This window comes from Globicephala melas, chromosome 2 (assembly GCF_963455315.2).
Source record: "Globicephala melas chromosome 2, mGloMel1.2, whole genome shotgun sequence".
Classification (NCBI taxonomy): domain Eukaryota; kingdom Metazoa; phylum Chordata; class Mammalia; order Artiodactyla; family Delphinidae; genus Globicephala; species Globicephala melas.
In genome coordinates, this window is record NC_083315.2 from 26,943,395 (window position 1) to 26,960,627 (window position 17,233).

The following is a 17,233-nucleotide window of genomic DNA, read 5'->3' on the forward strand; positions in this document are numbered from 1 at the left end:
TCTCACACGATTACATGTTGACCAGTTGTCAGTCTGGTGCCTGGAGCTTTGCGCCTGTCATCTCATTTGATTCTCCCCCAAACTGGGAGTGGCACATGCTGGTGTCCCCATTTTATAGACGAGGGTGACACAGGCTAAGTGACTTCTCCAAGGCAGCATGACTAGTTCCCAGCCCTGCTGGAAATCAAGCTCTGGGCCTCCGACACCAACATAGTTTATTTGGGTGAACAAGTTGTGCTCACTGTGTTGATAAGCCTTACAGGTACTCAACACTGTGAAAAAGCAAACCCCCCAACCACGTAACTGCTCTTTCCTACTTAGATCATCCCAAATAGGAGAGACCCCCGATGATGCCATGTGTGTCACAGGGAAGCCCTTTCGTGTCAGGGCATCCTAACCCTGACTGGTACCTGGGCACTTCACTTATGCTGACACACAGCCTAAAAAAGGTCTTTACATCTTAATTCAGATGGTCCTTCAGCTTGATTAATGCTGTTAAGTAAAATGCTGTTACGCATAAAGGAAAAAAATAAATAGGACCTAGCTAAGTGCTTTTTTATTAGCCTTAGGGCAAGTTCATTAACTATGCTGGAACTGTTTTGTGTAATTTATGCATTATGTGCATGTACGTGTAGTACCGGATAAAATAGATCATTGACTCAATTAATGATAGCAGTGCCACCTCCCCTACTGGGTTTAGGAATCTATCAGAGTTTCTGATAAATCTAGTCTTCAGTAGCTTATGCATGGGAGCGACCTTCCATCGAGAAACATATATTTGGGCTTGGAAAAGGTCAAAGTGCCCTTTTATAAGCAGAAAATGACTGAATCAGGATCATTAGCAGCTCTGAGTAATCCTATTATTCAGTCTTCCCCTCCCGCCCTTCCTGCCACCTTAGAATTGTATTTGAGACCAATTTCCTCAGCGTCTTCCTTTTCTGCTGGTTTAGCAGTCTCATTGTACTTCTTCTGGGTCAAAAAGCATTTTTAAAATGTTTTGGCACCAGGGACCAGTTTCGTGGAAGGCAATTTTTCCACGGATGGGGTAAGAGGGTGGGTTCAGGCGGTAATGCAAGCGGTGGGGAGCGGCAGATGAAGCTTCGCTTGCTCCCTAACCCGCCACTCACCTCCTGCTGTGCAGCTCAGCTCCAAACAGGGTCTGTGGCCTGGGGGTTGGGGACACCTGTACTAAACAATCCGTAGTCTTTAAGTAATAAATCATCAATACCCACATTTAAAACAACCAGAACAAACTTGCTCAATTAACTAAAACCATCAGTCTAGTCTTTAAAATTTTCATTTAATCATCTTAAAACACAGGAAAAGAATGTGTTAAATAGCAGATGAATTCCAAGAGTCATTATTAGAAACCCATAGTTCCACTGGTCTCACAAGTCCTAATACTTAAGTTAACCTTGAGGTAGGGGTTGCATTTGTACAGATGTTGGGGGGAGTTGGAGAGTGTATCTGGAAAAAGGCGGGGGATGAGACTGCGACTCGGGGAGGCTGCCCTGGAAGACCGGGGACAGTCACAGCACACTGCCAGGTAATGTGGTACCACAGCTTACATTCGCAGAGCTTCAGCAAAAAGAGGAAAAGTGATGTATTAATTTCTTTAGGAAACTGACATAAATGTTTTGCACCATAAAATATATAAGAAGAAATTTGTGTGAGATTTGCAGCAAAAGAAAAGCTCAGAACATTTATAGGAACAGAAATTGACAAACAATATTGATGAATATATGGATTACATTACCTTTCTTTTTAAATAAACATGGCTTTCAGCCTAAAAGTAAAAAAGCCATTGGCACAAAAGGCCTTGGATTTTCCTGAGCCTAAAATATTTGGAAAGCACTTGAAGGAATTTTCCTGAACCTTCTGCTACACTCACTAATCCCTACCTAAGCTACTCTTGAGTAAACTATTTTGAGAATGACTCATCCTGTACATACACTTGCCTCCTTTCAAAACACCAGCCCTCTGTTTGTATCATCTTTAATTTCTTTCATCAGTGTCTTATAGTTTTCTGCATACAGGTCTTTTGCCTCCTTAGGTAGGTTTATTCCTAGGTATTTTATTCTTTTTGTTGCAATAGTAAATGGGAGTCTTTCCTTAATTTCTCTTTCAGATTTTTCATCATTAGTGTATAGGAATGCAAGAGATTTCTGTGCATTAATTTGGTATCCTGCTACTTTACCAAATTCATTGATTAGCTCTAGTAGTTTTCTGGTAGCATCTTTAGGATTCTCTGTGTATAGTATCATGTTATCTGCAAACAGTGACAGCTTTACTTCTTCTTTTTCCAATTTGGATTTCTTTTATTTCTGTTCTTGGATTGGAAGAATCAACATTGTGAAAATGACTATACTACCCAAAGCAATCCAGATTCAATGCAATCCCTATAAAACTACCAATGGCATTTTTCACAGAACTAGAACAAAAATTGCACAATTTGTATGGAAACACAAAAGACCCCAAATAGCCAAAGCAATCTTGAGAAAGAAAAACGGAGCTGGAGGAATCAGGCTCCCAGGCTTCAGACTATACTACAAAGCTACAGTAATCAAGACAATATGGTACTGGCACAAAAACAGAAGTATAGATCAATGCCACAGGATAGAAAGCCCAGAGATAAACCCACATACATATGGTCACCTTATTTTTGATAAAGGAGGCAAGAATATACAATGGAGGAAAGACAGCCTCTTCAGTAAGTGGTGCTGGGAAAACTGGACAGCTCCGTGTAAAAGAATGAAATTAGAACACTCCCTAACACCATACACAAAAATAAACTCAAAATGGATTGAAGACTTAAATGTAAGGCCAGACACTATAAAACTCTTAGAGGAAAACATAGGCAGAACACTCTATGACATAAATCACAGCAAGATCCTTTTTGACCCACTTCCTAGGGAAATGAAAACAAAAATAAACAAATGGGACCTAATGAAACTTAAAAGGTTTTGCACATCAAAGAAAACCATAAACAAGATGAAAAGACAACCCTCAGAATGGAAGACAATATTTGCAAATGAAGGAACTGACAAAGGATTAATCTCCAAAATTTACAAGCAGCTCATGCAGCTAAATATCAAAAAAACAAACAACCCAGACCAAAAATGGGCAGAAGACCTAAATAGACATTTCTCCAAAGAAGATATACAGACTGCCAACAAACACATGAAAGGATGCTCAACATCACTAATCATTAGAGAAATGCAAATCAAAACTATAATGTGGTATCACCTCACATGGGTCAGAATGGCCATCATGAAAAAATCTACAAACAATAAATGCTGGAGAGGGTGCGGAGAAAAGGAAACCCTCTTGCGCTGTTGGTTGGAATGTAAATTGATACAGCCACTATGGAGAACAGTATGGAGGGTCCTTAAAAAACTAAAAATAGAATTACCATATGACCCAGCAATCCCACTACTGGGCATATACCCAGAGAAAACCATAATTCAAAAAGAGTCATGTACCACAATGTTCATTGCAGCTCTGTTTACAATAGCCAGGACATGGAAGCAACCTAAGTGTCCATCGACAGATGAATGGATAAAAAAGATGTGGCACATATATACGATGGAATATTACTCAGCCATAAAAAGAAATGAAATTGAGTTATTTGTAGTGAGGTAGATGGATCTAGAGTCTGTCATACAGAGTGAAGTAAGTCAGAAAGAGAAAAACAAATACCGTATGCTAACACATATATATGGAGTCTCAAAAAAAAAAAATGGTTCTGAAGAACCTAGGGGCAGGACAGGAATAAAGACGCAGACGTTGAGAATGGACTTGAGGACACGCGAAGGGGGAAGGGTAAGCTGGGACAAAGTGAGAGAGTAGCATTGACATATATACACTACCAAATGTAAAATAGATAGCTAGTGGGAAGCAGCCACATAGCACAGGGAGATCAGCTTGGTGCTTTGTGACCACCTAGAGGGGTGGGATAGGGAGAGTGGGAGGGAGGAAGACTCATGAGGGAGGAGATATGGGGATATATGTATATATATAGCTGATTCACTTTGTTATAAAGCAGAAACTAACACACCATTGTAAAGCAATTATACTCCAATAAAGATGTTAAAAACAAAAACACCAGCCCTTTTCACCAAGCCAGCTGCAGCCATGAGAACGGAAGATCTAATCTGCCCCTTTAACTCATTCAGGATCATGAAGTCCCATCACAGCAGAGGCCAGGAATGGTGCTGAGTTGGCTGGGTTGGGTGGCTCCTGGGTCAGCTTCTATGCGTCTTTGCAAAGGTCCTTATCAGCCACTGAGATGAAAGAGCTGGGCTTCAAGGCCAGACAGCTGGATGCGAAGCTGACACCTTCTCTTACTTGCCATGAGATCCTCACCAAATTCGCAGGGCTCAAAGCAAAATGAAAACGTGGGTTCCTTTGTTCAGAAAGCGTTAAGAATCTCCAGACAGCGAGGGCAGAGCACTGCACCAAGCCTGAACTATCTCTGATGTTCCTGTGTCCTTCAGCACAGGGATTTTTCTACCTCAGCTCCATGTCTTCACCCACGTAATTCCCCATGATCTGTCTGCATTACTGGGCCGTGGGAATTAGGACAATGAAGACAGCTCTCATTTACTAAGCTCGAACATGCCACAGTTTCTATGCTGAGCTTTCTACCTGCACTGTGTTTAATCTCTACTTGATGCCCCCCCCCCACATGTCTCATGTCAGATGCAGAAATTGTCTGTGGTCCCTGAGCGATGGGCTCACCATCAGCAGCTCACTGCTCTTCAGTGACAGAGCAGGACCGGAACCTGGTTCTTTCTGTATCCAGCTCTGCTTTTCATCACCTGCCCTGCCCTCAAGAAAAGCTGATTCACAAGCAAAATCCTATCCTCAATTCCTTGCCCTAATGCTTTTTTTGTTTTTTAGTACATTGATTCACCTTGGAAAAATTTCTGTAAATGAGCAAATAAAGACTAGATACTGTGACCCTCTGAAAGCAAGGGTGCAGATGCAAGCGACTACATCTGCAGGGAGGGGAGGTGGAAGCAGGAAAGCATAGGTCTCATGAGCCCAGTTCCCTAGAATTTGGTCCGAGGAGTCCAGGGCCATCCTTCCAGCTGAGAGGTCCCCTGTTCCTCCTTCTCCTGCCCTTATTAAAAACAGGAAGCTTTGTTACATCTATAACACCTTTCATTTTCTAAGCTGGATTGATTCCTGATAAGCATTCCTTTTAATTATTCTTTAATGTTTATTGCCTTTTCTTATCAAAAAATGGTGGCATGTTTAAGAATTCTGTCTTTTTTTCTTTTTCTGAAGGAAATCATTGGTCCTTCTCTCTACCCGCTTCCTGCATTTCTGCCATTTGTGAAGTTGAGTTTCTGGGAGTGGGAGGGGACGTGACTACCCAGGACAGTTATACTGGAAGTGAATCTGGAATCTGGCTGGGCTTCCAAAACCACTCATCTACAAAGAGGTTTTATAGCCTTGTAAACAGCTGTGGCAGTAAAAATCTCCCTGTTCAAATGACCAAATAAAGTAAGATAGGACTAATTTGATTTTTTTTAAGTGGGCTTTTAGAAAATAAAAAATCATTAACCCTAATTAGGTTTAAGTTGCCTGTTTAATGGGCTAATTTATTTATAACATATTATTTGTATAGGAATGGCATTTCCACTATACACCTCTGTGTGCAAATAACCAGTTTCAGTAAACTGGGTCTATGTCTGATGAGAGTGTATGTCTGTCCTTCATCCAGAGAGCAGTTCCCTGTCCTCCTCCTTTCTTATGTCATTAACCTGTGCAATAAGGTCCTGTTCTTATCCACATTTCCACACACTACAGACCAACCAGAGCCTGACTCAGTGCCTGAGTTGCAATGCATCGACTCCAGTAATAGGATCGCAGGTCTGATGCACAGACTTTCTCATTGAGTTTTTCTTTTCTTTTCTTTTCTTTTTTTGTCACACCATGTGGCTTGCGGGATCTCAGTTCCGTGACTGGGGATCGAACCCCAGCCACGGCAGTGACAGCACCAAATCCTAACCAGTAGGCCACCAAGGAACTCCCTCATTGAGACTGACGGGTGCAGTATCTGCTTTTCCCTTGCAGACCAAAGTAAGGGTTTTTGTCTTTCATTTTTATCTCTGAGACTGTCAGCTAATAATGTAGTTGTTCCAGGTATGGGTACGACCTGAAACTATAACTGAGTCACTGAATACCTCAGAAAAAGGAAGGCAAAAATGTCCGGGACAGACTGGCCTCATCCTCATCCCTCATGAATTATCCGTCACAGCAGTCGCTACCGAACAGAGACTCTCCAGCTCCCCGTAGAGTACCACACAAACTCTCTTCCACCCTCACCTGTAAAATTTTAATCCAGATGTTTCTTGTGTCTTAAACATAATCATAGCTGTGGGAATTCCTTGCCAAAATCTTGTGATAGTCTTTCCTACTACATTTTAACTCAATGTCCTCTTATTTTATGCTCAGACACGTGGAGAGGATTTGTTCACTGTCTCTTGCCCGTGATTTTTTTTTTTTTTTTGGCTGCTTTGGGTCTTTGTTGCTGCGTGTGGGCTTTTCTCTGGTTGTGGTGAGCAGGGGCTACTCTTCCTTGTGGTGTGTGGGCGTCTCATTGCGGTGGCTTCTCTTGTTGCGGAGCATGGGCTCCAGGCACGTGGGCTTCAGTAGTTGTGGCACATGGGCTTCCGTAGTTGTGGTTTGCAGGCTCTAGAACACAGACTCAGTAGTTGTGGTGCATGGGCTTAGTTGCTTCGCGGCATGTGGGATCTTCCCGGACCAGGGCTCGAACCCGTGTCCCTTGCATTAGCAGGTGGATTCTTAACCACTGTGCCACCAGGGAAGCCCCCTTGCCCGTGATTTTGATCTTCAGCTGTGATTAAGTCTCCTAATGTTCACATACAACGTTATTTTATGACAAAGAAAAATATTCACAAAATGTGGTTAAATGAAAAAAAATAACCTCATATTTCTGGGGGAAAGCCAGCAAAAGGGGGGAAACAAGGCAGTTAAATAATTAAATATATGGAGAAATTATAGTGGGAGGATGACACATGCCAACATTAATCGTCACTGCCCCAGGTCCCAGAAGTAAGAGGGTAGTCTGTTAGGTTTCTTGCCATGTTTTGAAAGCTCTGAACATATTTTGGAATTATAGCATTAATGTTGTAATCATTAAAATACTACAATAAATTGAATAAAGAGATTGATTAAAGTCAGACCAAGGGAGCATTCTGAACCTGAGTTCAGACCCTGGTGGGCTGATTCTGAATTGGTAGGTCTTTCCACGCTACACTTCTCTGTCTGGGCCATGTGCTCACAGGCTGGTGGGGGAGGAAAGGAGGGTGCAATTCACTTCTCTCCATTTCCAAATGCCCTACTGGGATCAGAATTACTGCCTAAATGACCAAATAGCTTGACGTGTGTTAATATCAAAAGATCTAATTTGAGCTAACAGGATTGTATTCAGCAATCAGTAGGGCTGGGGTTAAGGTTTGATTTGAAGAGGGAGAGGATGCGTAATTATGGCCATACCTTTGTTAAGACTGGCTTGCCTTATTCTAATTATAAATGTTTTTAACAAATTGCCACTGTGAACACTAGTTTAGGTCAAGTCTTGGCCACTGAATTCAAGAATTCCCAACATAATACCAGCTACATGCTAGACAGACTGTTTGATTCAAATTTATTCAGTGTCTGAATCTCAAATGATTTTCCATCAAAGGGATACTCCTAAATTCAGTCTCTCACCCATCCCTTAACAATTCCCTCCAGAGAGGGAGACAGAGAGACAGAGAGAAGGAAGTGAGGAAGGAAAAGCCCATTTTGTAGCATTTGTCCACTCACCGTCCGTGGCCAATTTCAAGCCACCACGGTGACATCACTGACCTCAGAGCTGGAAAGGAACGTGCTCCGTGGGCCCTCCTGAGTTGGTGTGAACTGGTTCCAGCACATCACTGGACACAACTCCAACGTTGTTGCTGAGGATTTCCTGAATTTCAACCTCTCTGTGAAAACAGAGGAGCTACGTGTAATCAAAAATTGTATTACAAATCAAAGAAGATCTAAATAAGAGGAAAACCATGCTGTATTCAAGGATTGGAAAATCCAACCTAGTAAAGGTACCATTTGGCCCCAAATCGATCTCTGCAATTCCTATCAAAATCACAGCACGTTGTTGTGTAAATATAGACAAGTTTACTCTAAAACTGATATGGAAAGAAAAAGAACCTAGAACAGTTAAAACAATTTTGAAAAAGGAGAATAAAGTGAGAGTATGCACATTACTTGACTTTAGGACAGGGCTTGTTAAAAAGCTACAGTAACCAAAACAGCATGATGTTGGCAGAGGGTTGGACACATAGACCAATGAAACGGAGTAGAGATCCCAGAAATAGGCCCACACAAACACACCAAACAGATTTTTGTTAAAGGAGCAAAAGCAATTTAATGGAGGAAAAGTAGTTTTTCAAAAAATGCTGCTGGACATTTGGGTTGGTTTCACCTCTTGGCAATTGTGAATAATGCTGCTATGAACATGGGTCTGCACATATCCCTTCCAGACCCTGCTTTCAATTTTTTTAGATAAGCAAAATATGGTATATACTCACAATGGAGTATTATTCAGCCTTAAAAGGGAAAGAAATTCTGACACAGGCTATAACATGGATAAACCTTGAGGACATTATGCTCAGTGAAATAAGCCAGTCACAAAAGGACAAATACTGTGTGATTCCACTTACACGAGGTACCCAGAGTAGTAAAATTCTTAGAGACAGAAAATGGAATAGCGGCTGCCAGGAGCCAGGAGGTGGAGGAAATGGGGAATCCTTTTTAATGGGTACAAAGTCTCAGTTTGGGAAGATGAAAAAATTCTGGAGCTGGATGGTGGTGGGGGCGGCACATTAGTGCGAATGTACTTAATGCCACTGAACTGTCCACTTTAAAATGGTTAAGATGGTATATCTTATGTTACGTGGTGGAACTATAACATATATAGAGAGAAAAAATAAAAAACAAAAACCTTGACCTAAACCTCACGCTTTGTAAAAATTTAGCACAAAAGGAGTCATAGATTTAAATGTAAATATAAAACTGTAAGACTTTAGGGAGAAAAAATAGAAGACAGTCATCTCAGGATCTAGGGCCAGGCAGAGTTCTGAGACCTACAACAGCATGAGCCATAAACAGAAAAAATTAATAAAGTGGATTTCATCAGAATTCAAAACTTTTGTGTTGTGAAAATCCCGGTTTATGAAGATGAAAAGACAAACCACAAGCTGGGAGATACTATTTACAAACCACATGTCTGAGAAAGGACTTGTATCTGGAAGATGGGAAGAACTCTCAAGTCTCAACAGTGAAAAAAACAAATAACCCATTTGGGAAGTGAGCAAAGACGTGAACAGACATTCACTGAAGAGGAGACATGGGTGGCAAATAAGCAACGTAGGACACTTACATCGAAATAGTCATAGCACCAAATGCTGGCTGGCAAGGATGCAGAGAAACTGAATTCCCGTTCATTGCAGGTGGGGATGAATGTGGTGTGGCTGCCTTGGAAAACAGCTTGGCTGTTTCTTGTAATACTAGCGTGCACTCTCCCTAAAACCCAGCAGTTGTGCTCTTGGGCATTTATCACAGAGAAATCAAAACTGACATGCACAGAAATGCTGTACATGAATGCTCATAATGGCTTTCTCTGTAAGACCCAAGTTTCCTTCAGTGGGTGAAAGGTTACCCATTGGGGTTCATCTATAGAATGGGACCCAATGCACCAATAAAAAGGAACAAACCCATGGTACATGCAGCAGCCTGGATGGACTCCAGGGGCATCTTGCTTGGTGGAAAATGTCAAACCTGAAAAGGCACTATTCCTGAAAGATTCCATTTTTGAAACCTGGAAATGGCCCTAGAGATGAAGAGCAGGTCAGTGGTTGCCAGGGAACCGTGATGGCGCAGATATAAAGGGGCAGCTGGAGGGGCTTCTCTGTGATTGTGATTGTGGTGTTGGTTACAGAGACTATTCACGGGAGAAGATGGCCTGGGACACACACACACACACACACACACACACACACACACACACACGCACAGCAACTGTGTGAAGTGAGGGATGTGCTGATTATCCTGACTGTAGTCACCACGTCACAATATATACTTCTATCAAAATATCACGTTTTACACCTTAAATTCATACAACTTGTATATGGTCAATGATATCTCAATAAAGCTGTAAAAATAAAACCAAAACAAAACTAAGAAAAACATAACTTAAATGTGTTATTTACAAAACACATCTAGGTAAGCTTTATTTTTAGGAGAGGTGGGGCTGATGCCCTGAAACCCACAGCAGCACAACCCGAAGCCTCAGGACACTTTCCACAACCCGAAACCCCGGGACACATCCCACAGCACAATTCCTTGGCGTCAGATACTATTTACTAACGTATCTAAAGTGACCCTCTTGAAAAAATATTTTGGTCATTTATTCTGGCTTTCCACTTTTTGCTATTACTCAAAGACTTCTACAACAACAACCCAAACCTCCCAAGCCTCTCTCGGGTGTGTCCTTTTCTAAGTCAGATGCTCCACCCGGGGCGGCTCTGGCAGGGAGGTTGGGGTGGAGGACAGAGGATGGAGGCTCCACAGGACAGCTGAGCATGGGCTGGGGGCAGGGTCTCCAGGACCCTGAGATTAAGCTGGGACCCAACAGCAGTAGAGGAGCCCCTCTAGAGAACAGCAGAGGGGGTGCCCCTTCCCTTCTGCTGGGGCAGTTCCTCCCAGCCCCTTCCTCTGCTCTGCTCCTCCAGGGGGCATCCACTTGGCCTGGGGCCCCCCAGCTCCACATTAGCAGCTGTCACTCTCCCCTCCCTCTGCCCCTGGCAGTATCCCGCCATTGTGCTGGCAGCCACAGGCCACTAAATCGGATGAATAAATAACCTTCTGATTCAGAAATGTGACACACTTGGCAAGGGGCAAATGGTGCATGTTTCACTAAGTGTGAAAATATTGTCAGGGCTACTACAGAGTGGAGACAAGTTGCAGAAATGGCATAAAAATGTCACCTAGAGAGCTTCCTGGGAAATGCATTCTGAAGACCAACTATTAGGTCTGCATGTGGCTCTTAGAAATGTCTTATTATTGATATTACTATTAAACTCATCTGAGAAGTAACCGGAGAAATGTCCCCACATCAGTTATTCTGCAAAGAGAGACCCAGGAATAGAAACAGGAATGAAATCTTTGTCTCAAGGAGGGGGATTCCCTTTAATTTTGGAAGAAAAGGGGATACAGGAGAAATGTCTTAGATCTAAATTTTTGTCTTCCAAACTGGTTTTCAGGAGATAAGTGTCTACGATCCTTCAGTGGATAATAAAGCAGATTGTTTCTGACCTGCACGGAGCCGCACCACCAGCTCACACAGATCCTGCATGAAACACAGCCCTGCACAACACACGAGGGTATAATTACCGTCTGTGCAAGTCCGTCCTTGGAAATTCAGTTGACGCCGAGCAGAGAGCACCACCAGACAGCCATATGGCGTTCCCTCTCCCACGGCGATATTTTTATTCAGAAATTACCGTGCAGGCCCTGATTTTTGGCTGCCGGATTCCTAAATCTGCCTTGTGAGGCCTCCTTGCCGTGCTGCATCTCAAGAGCTGCCTTTGGATACAGGGGGAAATGATTCATAATTGAACCAAAGAGATTCTTTTAATGAACTTGCCCCAGGGGATATCAAGCTCTTTTTATGAGCAAGTTTAATGAATCATAATGAATTTCATCATACGAAACAATGTGGATCCACCATAAAGAATTCAGGAAGTGAAGTGGTCTGCACTCGAATGGGAAGAAGCACAGGGAATTATTTGGAACCCACGGGCACAGAATGAAAAGAGAGAGTGTCATATATGGAGCTTAAATATTGGGAAGGGGGTATATAAATACAACATACATGACCTCTAAAGTAATTTCAGCAAAAAACAATTCTATGTACAAACTATTTATGGCACTCTTCTATAAGGGCTCTTAGAGCTTGTTTTCAAACTTTGTTTTTAAGAGAAAAGGATTCCTTCCCTTTCAGACCCTGTTCAAATGTCTACTCTGTGGTGTAATCTTTTCCAGACCCCCCTTCCTGAGTCTTCAAATATCTGTGCTCCCCCAGCCCTGAGGCCTTGGCTCTGCAGGCGCAGTGTGGTGACACTGCCTCTGCCCTCAGACTAGATCAGGAACTCCTAAGGTCACGGGAACATGAAGCGGTACCCTCCCCTTGAGGAACTTAAACCCAGCGGGAGGCCGACAAGTGAGCAATTACATAACACATTTTTGTAGGTTGCAGTGATGGAAGGAGTGTAGGGAAAGCATTTTGCCACCTTGTCAAACAGAACAGGCATTATGGAAACTATATTAATGCGAAACGTGATGGGGGTGCCTGCCCACCAGAAACACTCTGGATCCTTCTCTGTCCTGCTCTGTGCCCCAGGAAGCTTGTCCTGGGGCCTGCAATAACGGCCTCCCTGGCTCTGGGGGAGCCCCGAGTGAGAGACGGCGGAGGGAGATCTGTGGGTGGGGGCGAGAGGTGGGGTTCCTCACGCTCCTGCCTCCGCAGTGTTGGCCTCGGGTGCCTCCCACGCCTTTTCCTTTCCACACCTCAGCATGCAACCCCTCTGTTAAACATCCCTTAGTTACGCAGCTCTAGCGGCTCCCCGTTTCCACAGGATGGATAAGAATGAGCAGATGAGAGGCGGTGCCGGGCAGTGGGCACAGTTCAGGGGGAGAGTGCTCGGCCTCTGGTTAGGTGTCAAGCAATTCCATTGCCTGGGACACAGAGCAGATGAGGCCCAGGAAAACCAGGGAGCCAGCAAGATACATGTGGGGATCCTGGGTGCCCTGCTGAGGAGCTGGGAGCTTACCCTAAAGCCTAGAGGCGGATTACAGGGTGGACCAGCAAGCAGTTGCTCTGGGAACAATCTTTGGAATAAGCTGGAGAGACACTGTGCGCTAACCCTGGTTTCCTCTGTTTTACTGCTTTACGCGACTGGGAAGCGACCTTCATGGCAAAATGGTTTAGCGAAATGTCATCAACCGCCGCTCAGCCAGCGCAAACCAAGACTTCGGAGGCATCTTTGTGATGCCTTGTTCTGGATTTTCAGTACAACCGCAGGACATGCCAAAAATAAAATTTAAAAAAAGGATACTAAAGTAACAAAAGATTTGTTTAAAATAGGGAAAGACAGTTCTGTATAAGATGATTAGTTCGTTAATATTTAGAGCATCTAGTAAATCCCTTATTGTATACAGAACAGGCAATAATCTTTGTTAAAATCTTTGTTAACAGGGTTTCTTTCTCCCTCATTAAATAAATGTTGAACAAGTTTTAAAGAAAGTGGATTTGAGGGTTGCCAGGTTACAGGCTTAAATGCGGCACTTGTATGTCTCATGCCGGTCCTGCTAAAAGATAAAGGGAACTCATCAGAATGTTCTAAGAAATGGGTTGACCAGATTCATTTCCATTTTAGAAGGACTGTGTGTCTCCTTGAGGAGAACAGTTTGAATTTGGACCGGCTGATGAGGACCTGGGACTGGGGCAGTTAGGAGACTATGGTCTTTATCCTCATGGTGAACAAACGCAGGTGGAAGCAATGGAGATGGTAACAAGGACTATGGAGGGAAGGGCCGTGAGGGCTCCAGGATGGCCCCAAGTCACCGTCTGAGCACCGGGGGAATGTCAGTGCCAATTCCAAGGGTGTGTCAGGGCCCCTGACACCAAACATCTAGCAATTTGGAAACTCAAACATATGGGCAAAAAACAGGAAGGGGAAATATCTTTATTTAGATATCCCAACTACAAACATTTTGGTCCCTTGGACGTGTTATTTCTGTCTGGACATTTAAGAAGTGTGTGGGGCTTCCCTCGTGGCACAGTAGTTAAGAATCCGCCTGCCAATGCAGGGAACACGGGTTCGACCCCTGGTCCGGGAAGATCCCACATGCCGTGGAGCAACTAAGCCCGTGCACCACACTACTGAGCCTGCGCTCTAGAACCCGCGAGACACAACTACTGAAGCCTGCGCACCTAGAGCCCGTGCTCCGCAACGAGAGAAGCCACAGCAATGAGAAGCCCGTGCACCACAACGAAGAGTAGCCCTGGCTCACCGCAACTAGAGAAAGCCCGTGCACAGCAACGAAGACCCAATGCAGCCATAAATAAATAAATAAATAAATTTATTTTTTAAAAAAAAGAAGTGTGTGGCTATTTTTAGGTTGTATCTGCTTTCCCGTGGTTTCGTACCTAGAAGAGATGAAAGCTGCTGGCATTCGGGTCACATACCTTCCTTGGAAAAGAAAGAAAATGCAGTTGAGTTTAGGACTCCTTGAATAATGGGATTAAAGATGGGAAGCTGAGTTAACCACAGTGAAATAAAGAGCGATGGCATGAAGATGAAAACAGGAACTGTCTGGTGGAGGTGTTAGGACCGCAGGCAGGGCAGGTGGGCTGGGTCAGTGTCCAGGAGGGGGGTGGGCTTTGAGCACAGCATGTGCAGCTGCAGAACCGAAGGCGAGGTCTGGGGTGCTGCTCTTGCTGTCTGGGATCCAGAGGCCTCCATGGGACTCCAGGCGGAGGGTATGTGGTTCTTCCTACCAGCAGCGTGCAAGAATTTGTCTCTGAGGTTTTTATATAAAATATGCAGCTTTGGTGGGGGGGGTGGTGAGAAGCAAGAGGGCCTGAGATATTGCTTTTAAATTATGTTGTTTTCTTGGGAAGGGAGACTACTTTTTAAAAAACATTTTTGGTGGTAAAGAAACTTATAATGTAAAATCTGCCATCTTAACCATTCTAAGTGAGTAGTGTGGCAGTGTTACCTAAATGCACATGTACAAAAGATCTCCAGAGCCTTTACATCTTGAAAAACTGAAACTCTGAGCCCATTAAACAACTCTCCATCTTCCTCCCCCTCCCCCGACCCCCAGAAACCACTACACTGCTTTCCGTGCCCATGAATTTGACTATTTTAGGTACCCCACATGAGTGGAATCATACAGCATTTGTCTTTTTGTGTCTGGCTTATTTCACTTAGTATTATGTCCTCAAGGTTCATCCATGCTGTAGCCTGTGTCAGAATTTCTTCCCTTTTTTAAATTAAAGTATAATTGATGTACAATATTATATAAGTGACAGGTGTACAATATAGTGATTTCACAATTTTAAAGGTTATACTCCATTTATAGTTATTATAAAATACTGACTATATTCCCTGTGCTGTGCAATATATCCTTGTAGCTTATGTATTTTATACATGGTAGTTGTGTCTCTTAATCCCCTTACCCCTATCTTGCCCCTCCCCCTTCCCCTTCCTTCTCCCCACTGGTAACCACTAGTTCTCTATATCTAGCATTTCTTTCCTTTTTAAGGCTGAATAATATTCCATTGTATGGATAGAGTACATTTCCTCATAATGTTAGCATCTACATAACCATGGTCCATTTATCAAAGCTAAGAAATTAACATGCATACATTTCCCTAAACTGCAGACTCTGGGATTTCATCTTTTTCCCACTCATGTCCTTTTGACGTTCACATGTCCCCTTCTATCTGTGATGAATTCTCTTCAGACTTCCCTTGTGTTTGATGACCTTGACAATGTGGAGGGTACTGTTCAGGGGACTTGTAGGACATCCCTCAGTCTGGGTTTGTCTGACTTGGCTCTGGTGCAGGTGGTGAAGTCGCCCTTTCCGTTCCATGCCCTCCTCTCTAGAGTCACAGCGTGCAGTTCACGCTCACAGGAAAGTGTCAGAAATTCACACTGACCTAGCGTCCAGAGTTTGGGGACATATGTTCGATCACCACCGTGTTTAATAAACGTCTGAAGGAGACCCTTGAGGCTGTGCACGTACTGTGTTTCTCCTTAAAGTTTTGCCCCTTGGTTCTAGCATTCTTCAGCTCATCTCCCTCGTGCAGTGATGACTGTGGTGTCTAATGGTGGTTTTCTATTTCTTTTGTTCCTCCCACATTTGCTCTTTGGAATTCTTCTGTAAAGAAAGCATCTCTTTTCACTATTTTTTATGCAGTCATTAATTTACATAGTTTTAAAATGCATTTTAACTTTTTCATAGTAAATGAAAAATACACATACTTCAGTTACAAATTAGAATATGTTACACACCAAAGTTTACACATTGGAGAATATGTAGTATTTATGCTGTCATACTGCCATGTTAACCTCATTTTGTTTGAAGCACAGGCTAAAGTCAGTCTTTTCTTCCTGTTTCTATTTCAATTTTTGAACTCCTGAAATAAGACATTGGTTAGGAAGTTTATAGTTTTTCTCCTGGGTATGTGTATATCTGTGTGCATGTGTGTAAATTTAAGATAAGCATGACCACCATACAATAGAGTAAGCATGTAAGTAACTACTTGCCCATGTGAATCACGACTGTTTTGATGTAGTGTAAACAGTACATTGCAGACAAAATTTGGAGGTTGAGGTTGATACAAGACTATATCCATCATCTGTAAATCCTGATATCCATAGGTGATAAATAACAAGGGAATATTAGAAGCTCCAACATGTAAAACAACTTATTCTAGAAAGAAATAAAAAAGAAAACTAGAGAAGAAGGGAAGAAGGAAGGAAGGAGAGAGGGAGGGAAAAAAACAATTTTCTGACTTATTTATGCTTCATATATTGGGATACCAAGTAAGAGCTCATGAGAGGAGAGGGTTCCGTAGCAAACCCCTGTCTGGACACCATGGTGCTAGTATCCCAGTCTTCCCAGTGGGAACTTACTTATTTCTCATCCCCTTGTTGAGATGCCAGTATCTCGCTTGACTTTAATTGCTTTCCGGTATGTTCCTCTTCAGAGCTGTCATTTCTCTAAGTTTTCTAACTATTGTTGTGCTTGTACCAACCGATTTCCAAGCTTTGCAGACCTCTTTAGTTCGCCAGTCTGAACACTTCTGAGGAAAATCATTTAGGTTACACTTCAGCGAAGCACATTTGCCTTAGATGAGCAGCCTGGTGCGTGCGCCCAGTGCCCTTCCTCACTCGGCACTGCTGTAGAGGCAACCAGCGTTTTTAAGGGGTTTTTCCATAAGCACTAGATCTTGATAAAGTAGATAACCTAGACGATTTTAAACAATTTACAAGAGTCTAGGTTTGAACATAAATTGTCCTGGAAATTACAAAATGTAGAAATTATCCAAACAAACTTTATTTTTATATAATTTATTAGAAAA